Raw genomic sequence first — 8,731 nt, forward strand, 5'->3', positions numbered from 1 at the left:
CCAAAAATTCACTTTATACATACAATTTAATACAAGTGGCTATAAGAAATTATATGTGTTAGAATGAAGAAAAAGAAGAAAGAGCAGGAAGGGGAGGTGCCAACTAAACTAGGTGAAAAGGATGAAGAATCAGATTCACAGCAGGAGAAATTAGATCATTCCTCATCTCATGATCCTCCCCCCCTCAATTAATCCTTCATAAGTGGAGGAAGAAGGAGGAGGGGAGAGGAAGTAATACAATCAGAACCACCTATTAAGGAGCCTGTGACAAGATTAGAAAAGGCATTAATTAAGGCAAAAAATGAAGTACAAGATGTATTTGATTTTATAAATGCATATCCTATGATTGAAGAGCTTGACTCTTCAGGTCAAAAAGGGAGAAGATATACTCCTTTTAATTTGGAAAAAAATTAAGAATTTGAAAAAGGGTTGCACTCTTTATGGGGCTACATCATCTTATGTTAAGATGTTACTAGATAATTTGTTTTATGATATCTTAATCCCAAATGATTGGAAATCCATATGTAGGGCATGTTTAGAACTTGGACAAAATTTGTTGTGGCTTTCGGAGTGTCATGAATTATATAGGATTCAAATCCAATGAAATAGGCAAACAGGAGCTAATGTACAAATAGCTTTTCACCAACTAGCTGGTGAAGGTCAGTATGGAGAGAATGCAGAAAAGATTTATTATCCCATACCAGTGTATGGGCAAATTTCTAAGGCTGCAATAAAAGCTTGGAGTTCTCTCCCAGACAGAAAGATGGATGTAAAGCCTTCACAAAAATAGAGTAAGGTCCCAATGAACCCTTTGCAGATTTTGTGGGACGTTTGCAAACAGCTGTAACAAGAACCATTGGAGATAATGCAGCCATAGAAATAATGACCAGACATCTAGCTAAGGAAAATGTCAATGAAGTTTGCAAAAAAATTATATGGGTACTAGACAAAGATGCTTCTTTAAAGGAGATCATAAGGCGCTATGCCACAGTGGGTGCAAATGCTTATTATACCCAAATTATGATGAACATGGAAAGACGGTCCCTCTTGGCAAGGGACTTCTAGAGAAACTCATCAATGTTTTCAGTGTGGAAAAGTTGGACATTTAAGAGCTCATTGTAGATGTGGAGATAGAATGAGAAGACAGGGTGAGAGAAAACCCAAAACCCCATGTCCAAAATGCAACCGAGGCTTTCACTGGGCCTCTGAATGTAGATTGACATGGGGAAATGAGAGGTAGGGCCCAGCCCCAAGATATCAATCAAAAGACAGGTGGGGCATGATAGCAGCTGAGGTTACACCCAGAGAATCTTTAGAAGGTCAGGACTCTGATGTGATCAGCCAACAGAAAAGCAATCAGGATTACAGTTGGGAGAATACAGGCCTTTTTAACCCAACAGGACAGTGTCCAGTGCAAACAACTCCAATGTAATTGCCAGATGATTATGAGAAATCCCAAAAGTGGTAAATAGAAAGGAATTATATAGGTTAACTACCTGGGAAAGGTAGTTGCTTGCTTTCCTACAGATGGAGAAGGAAACAGATGGAGAAGGAAACATATGAGTGCCAATGAGCCGTATTTGTCTTGTCCATTAAAGAGAAACAGAAAAATAGAAAAACCTCAAAGCAAAGGAAAAGATTTAAGAAACATCTGACACTGAAAGAGCATGGCTGACAATGAGACTGTTAAAAGAACTTTAAAATCTTCAGGAATCATTGGATTCCCTAACACAAGATGAGACTGTTTCAAGGACTTGAAAACCAGCAGGAATCATTGGATTCCCCGAGATGAAAAATTGTTGATGAGACTATTGCAATACTTCAAAGCTTACAGGAATTATTGGATTCCTGGCATATGAACTAATAGACAATGGATTCCTTCTGGACTATTTTTAGGACTTATGAACATCTATAAATTCTCATGTTGATTTATGTTATTTGTTACATTACTACTAGCTTGTGTTATATTGCTACGTGCTTATGTAATTATGTGTAATGCCTCCCATATTGATGGATTTATGTATACCTGTTTCAAATGAGCCCCTTCAGAAACCCACTAATCTGATTTGATTTCCCATTTCCTTTGGTGTTTTCATCTCCCTTCCTGAGATATCAGGGAGGGTGTGACCACCTTCTTTTTATGGTGTTTTCACTTCTTTTTTGAACAGTCAGGGAAGGCGTGATCACCTTCTTTTTGGGGTTCTCACCTCCTTGAGGAGTCAAGGAGGTCATGACCACCTTATGTTCTAAATCAAAAGAAAGTAAGAGATGTTGGAATCCTTACAAAGTGTTAAGTCATTAGAATTGATAGAGACAATATTATCTAATTTAGCATGATTCAGTATGATTGATATGATCCTACAAGGAGATGTTATGGGCCAGAACCACAAGGTACTAAGTGGAATTGAGGAGACAATGTTTAAATCTAATTTAGAATTGATTCAGTACTACAACAAATAATGGTTTCTCAATGATATAATGATTGATGTGTACTCAGTGTACAGCATATAAGCAAGAAGCTCTCAGGGCCAGGGAGAGAAGCCCACTCTCAGAGGCGGAGACAGATTCATTCCATATTCCACCTTTGTGCTGGCTGGAGACATTCGGAGGGAGCGAGGGGCTGAAGCTCAAGACTTTGAAGGATGCAATAAAGAACTGGATTTTAATTCCTGGCTACATTTGAAGTGATTATTACCCTGAACTGAAACTAAGGCTGCCTCCAGAAAACCTCCCCAAAAAGCCTGCTTCCAGAGAAAGATCATATTATAAAAAAGAAGAGAAAACCCACATTTACTTATATAAAGTAGTTTTCTAGATGATTCTCTAGGATTATCTAATTATATAATCATATCATGTTAAGGATCATGCCTAAATACAAAACCCAAAAAGCTTGTAAAGGGTTAAAGGGGACTATACCATTAAGGGGCAAGTCAGTTCTCTGAAAGCTCCCACAGCTGTGAATCATAACATACTTGAAGGAATTGCAAATCAGCCTTTACTAATGCAGATATTGCTTGTGAATTGGGAATGAAATAAAGAGGAGGCAAGAGGGAGGAGGGAGGTCAGACAAAGCAATTGTATCTCTGTCTCCTTGTATTGTTACCATCCTCTCACATGAAGGAATTTATTCTGCTGGTCAGAATTAGATCCCCAGCAGCCCCTAGCAGGTGGTTCCTGTAACAATATCATCTGCAAAGAGTAATAATTTTGTTTCCTTATTTCCTAGTCTAATTCCTTCAATTTCTTTTTCTTCTCTTACTGCTAAAACTAACATTTTCAGCATAATATCGAATAAGTGATGGTGGTAATGGAGATTATTTTTTTCACTCCTGATCTCATTAGGAATGCTTCTACCTTATCCCCAATATATATAATGCTTGCTAATGATTTTAGATAGATGCCACTTATCACTATAAGGAAAACTTCACTTATTCCTATGCTCTTTAGTGCTTTTAATAGGAATGGGTGCTGTATTTTGTCAAAAGATTTTTTTGCATCTATAGAGATATTCATATGATTTCTGTTAGTCTTATATCAGTATGTTCCATTATGCTGATAGTTTTGCCAATATTGAACCATATCTGTTATAAATCCCACCTGGTCATAATATATTAATCTTGAGATAAATCACTGCATTATATTTACTAATATTTTACTTAAATTTTTGCATCATAATTCATTAAGGATGTTGGCTTATAATTTTCTTTTTCTGTTTTTTGCTTTTAGTTATTAGCATCTTATTTATGTCACAAAAGGAATCTGATAGGCCTCCTTCTTTGCCTATTTTCTCAAATGATTTAAATAATATCTGAATTAATTGTTCTTTAAATGCTTGGTAGAATTCGCTTGTGAATCTATCTGGTCCTGAAGAATTTTTCTTAAGGAGTTCATTGATGGCTTATTCTATTTACATACATACATACATACACACATGCATACATACACATATATATGTATTATATGCCATTTCATCTTCTGTAAATATGGGCAATTAATATTTTTATAAATATTCATCCATTTCATCCATATCTAAATTTTCTAAAATTCTATTTACTTCTCTGACTTCGTTCTAGTTTTATAGTTTAACTTGTCTAGTTCTGAAAGGGGTAGGTTGAGGTTACAACTAGAATTCTAGTCTATTTCTATTTCTTCCTGTAACTCACTTCTCCTCTAAGAATTTGGATGATATACTACTTGCTGCATATATGTTTAATATTGATATTGCTTCATTGTCTATGGTACATTATAGCAACATGTAGTTTCCTTCTTAATCTCTTTTAATTATGTTTTGCTTTGTATTGCTATCTCTACCTTTTTTTTTTTTTCACTTCAGCTGAAATATAATATATATTCAGCTCCAAACTTTTACCTTTACTTTTTGTTTATTGCTTTGCTTCAAATGTTTTTCTTGTAAACAACATATTACAGAACTTTGATTTTTAATCCACTCTGCTACCTGCTTCTGTTTTATGGAAAAGTTCATACAGTCCACATTCACAGTTATGATCCCTAATATTTTTCTTTACCTTATTCCTTTCTCCCCATTTGTACTTTTTCCCCTCTCTCTTCTTTTACTTTGTTCCTCCTCTCTATTGTGTTTCTTTTGATACACCTCCCACAATCTGCTCTCCCTTCTATCACCACCTCCCCATTTTTCCCCTTACCTCTTCTAGCCCCCGATAGAATAAGATGAAATCCTATACCCAATTGAGTGTGTCTGCTATTCCTTCTTTGAGCCAAAGACAATGAGAGTAAGGTTGAAACAATTCTTACCCTCTCCCTTCTTTCTCTTGATTGTATAATAAGTCTTTTCACCTCTTCTTGTGATGTAATTTATTCCATGCTATCTTCCTTTCCTTTTGTCTCAATACTATTCTTTTATTCTTCCTTGAATAATTGTTTTCATAATAGCACACCAAAATCAACTGATCCCCATAATTCTGGCCTATATATATCCTCCTATCTGCTCTAATAGAGATACAGTTCTAAAGAGTTCTAAGTGTCATTTAAGGTAAACAGTTTAATCTTATTGAATAATACTTTTTTTCTTTTCCATAAAAGTTTTTCTTTGAGTCTTGAAGATCAAATTTTCTGTTCAGCTCAGTTCTTTCTATCAGAAAAAGATTGAAAGTCTTCAATTTTATTTTTATTCATCTTTTCTCCTGAAAGATTATGCTCAATTTTGTTGGATAGTTGATTCTTGGTTGTAATTCTAATTCTTTTCCTCTCCATCAGATACTAATTCAACTTCTATACTTTGAAATATTCATTTAAAAATATTTTGGTTCATTTAGATGTTTTGGTGAGCATATCTCCTCAGAAAACAGATAAATTTATCTGCTTATGCTGAAAATTTTAAAAATAAGTTTTTTCTCTTTCTGAGATCTTTTGTATTTATTCTTTTCCCCCCTTAAATTCCCCCATTGATTTATAACTCTTCCCATTTTCTTGGCAATTCCCTTGAGGGGTAGATTTTAAAAGATGTCTGTTTCCTCCCATGTTGAACATTTTACTTTTCTTCTGCTTCAGTTTCTGATCAAAATGAATTTTGAGAGGGATATGCATGCAAAATTGGTCCTACTTGAATGTCCATCTCTTTTTCTTCTGGATTGTAATAATGCCAACATATACACTAACACCTTGCTCCAGTTCCTTCTGCTTTTTGGCTAAGTATTGCTGGAGCATGTTGCTCCTTCACTTAGAATAAACATCTTCCTATATTTCTTCCTCATTCATAGGGGAATGGAAAGATTTTGAATCTACTACCTACTACTGCTTCAAAATAGTTGAGTAAGGACAAAGGCATTTTTGCTGGTAGAAACTATAGTGGTATCAACAGTAACAAGTGAACAAAATCCTGAGTCTTGAGGTAGAGAGTGCTGAGTAAGCTTTGTAAGAATTAAGGATTAGCATTCCTTGGTATTAATTCATTCTTTTGTTATCAGGGCCATTTCCTTTTTTTTTTTTTTTTTTTTTTTTTATGCCTAGGGCCTGGAATAAAATAATTGCTACTAGTATGATTTATATTTGTTATCTCATTAAGACAGTGAACTACCAATTTGTAAAATTGCCAGTAGCAATGCAAAACAATATTGTCCCTGCAACTTAATGTGTTAAAGAGTTGCCTTGGCATTTAGGGATTATGTGACTTGGCCAAGGTCACATATACAGAATGCATAAAGGCAATACTTAAATCAGGTTTTTCTCTTTCCAAGACCAACTCTTTATCCATTATAAATATTTTAAATGCTCATTAAATTGATTTGAATTATGGGCTTGTATGTGTGTTTAATCATAATGCAAAGAATTTGATGAAGGGCTTCCAGTTCTTTTTTTGTAGCCTAATATGCTACCCAATCCAAAATGAGACATCTGAAGTACCTATATTTGGAAGTAAATTGGGAAACATGGTATTTTTTTTTTTGCATCTGTATTCAAAGTATGTGGGTCCAAAAGAGGAAATAGACTTTATATTTTTAAGATCTTCATCAAGATAAAGCAGCTGTCTTTGTCATTTATTGTTGGCCCCAAGCTTTTCTTGGCTCATGGGCAATTTTTGGTGGGAAACAATTCATTTGGATTACTGAGAATTGGTGCTTGTCCCTTAAATTGGATCATGAAGCCTTCTGAGGCAATGTGAAAATGTTGCTTAAGTTTGATTCTCCATGTAAATGGAGGGAAACAGTGGAGCAAATTATCTCAACCAGTAATTTCCAAATAATTTATATAGTTACTCATTTGCTTTTATGCATGTACTCCCATCCCTGCTTGTTCTATGTACTCTCAGTGGGGTTATTGGAAAACAGAGTTGTAAGTAGTTGATGGAAGTGTATGTTTGGATGGGGAAGAGGGAGAAGATTGAGAAAAGAACAAAGGGTGATTTCTGTATAGACGATCATTGTTGTTATTTGTTGTTCAGTCATTTCAGTCAAGTCCAACCCTTCATGACTCCATTTGGGATTTTTATTTATTTATTGAAGATGGATATTTTTGTTAGATACAGATCATCAACAAATGTATAATAAATGCTTGCTTTTGTCTACATGATGTTGTGACCCAGAATTAATTTTCTTACTACATGGGATCTATTTGGTGCTCTCAGTGATATCAAAGTTTACATAGATTTTTGAAAGAATGTCAGTTTAAAGTGATGGTTTTTTTTTAATGGATGAAATATTGGCAGGACTTATAACATATTTTAATAGTTCAAGAATCGGAGCTGAACAGCAATCAGTCCTTTTTCCCATTGATGTAAATCATAGACTACACAATTTAGTGGAAAAAGTAGTAGATGTAGTATTAGAGTAAGTTAAAATTGACAGCACTGTTACTATTTGCATGATTTAAAGTAAGTAGCTTTATATCATGGGCTGCGGTTTTCTTATTTAGAAAGGAAAGGAATGGAAGAGGTTGAACCTTTATCTGAGATCAGGGAACTAATTTTTTTTAATATTTTATTTTATTTTATAATAACTTTATATTGACAGAATCCATGCCCCGGTAATTTTTTTTTACAACATTATCCCTTGCACTCATTTCTGTTCCGATTTTTCCCCTCCCTCCCTCCACCCCCTCCCCTAGATGGCAAGCAATCCTATATATGTTAAATATGTTGCAGTATATCCTAGATACAATATATGTGTGCAGAACCGAACAGTTCTCTTGTTGCACAGGGAGAATTGGATTCAGAAGGTAAAAAACAACTTGGAAAGAAAAACAAAAATGCAAATAGTTCACATTCGTTTTCCAGTGTTCTTTCTTTGGGTGTAGCTGCTTCTGTCCATCATTTATCAATTGAAATTGAGTCTTTGTCAAAGAAATCCCCTTCCATCAGAATACATCCTCATACAATATCGATGTCGAAGTGTAAAGTGATCTCCTGGTTCTGCTCATTTCACTTAGCATCAGTTCATGTAAGTCTCTCCAAGATTCTCTGTATTCATCCTGCTGGTCATTTCTTACAGAACAATAATATTCCATAACGTTCATATACCACAATTTACCCAGCCATTCTCCAATTGATGGGCATCCATTCAATTTCCAGTTTTTAGCCACTACAAACAGGGCTGCCACAAACATTTTAGCACATACAGGTCCCTTTCCCTTCTTTAGTATTTCTTTGGGATATAAGCCCAATAGAAACACTGCTGGATCAAAGGGTATGCACAATTTGATAACTTTTTGGGCATAATTCCAGATTGCTCTCCAGAGTGGTTGGATTCGTTCACAGTTCAGGGAACTAATTTTTAAAAATATTTTCATAACTATTTCATTATAATTGGTTTTCTTTTTGATTCTATGAATTTCATTTTATGCATATCTGAGAAATCTTTTATTGGCTTCCTCTGAATACTAGAAGGGTTCATGACACAACAAGTTTAAGAATGATTGGGGTAGATGATCTCTAAAGACGCTTTTAGCACTAATTCTACAACCCACTTGTACCTCTTTTTAAGCTGTTATTGCCAAAAAATGATTGCTTAGTGGCTGACCTTAGCTTGGTGTACATCTCTGGATTTATCTAAGTTTGTCCTTGGACAAGAGGCACATAATCAATTTAGGGCTAATAGAGAGTTTTCAGAGTGCATGATGCATTAGATCAGTCTTTGAGAATTCAAGTTCACTTGCATATGCTACATGAAGTATTGGAATAAGAATGAATAACATGCAAAAATAATATTATATTTTGCATCTTTTTTAGTCCTTCATTACCTAACTTAGCCAATTATTT

Source organism: Antechinus flavipes, chromosome 4 (assembly GCF_016432865.1).
Source record: "Antechinus flavipes isolate AdamAnt ecotype Samford, QLD, Australia chromosome 4, AdamAnt_v2, whole genome shotgun sequence".
NCBI classification, from domain to species: Eukaryota; Metazoa; Chordata; class Mammalia; order Dasyuromorphia; family Dasyuridae; genus Antechinus; species Antechinus flavipes.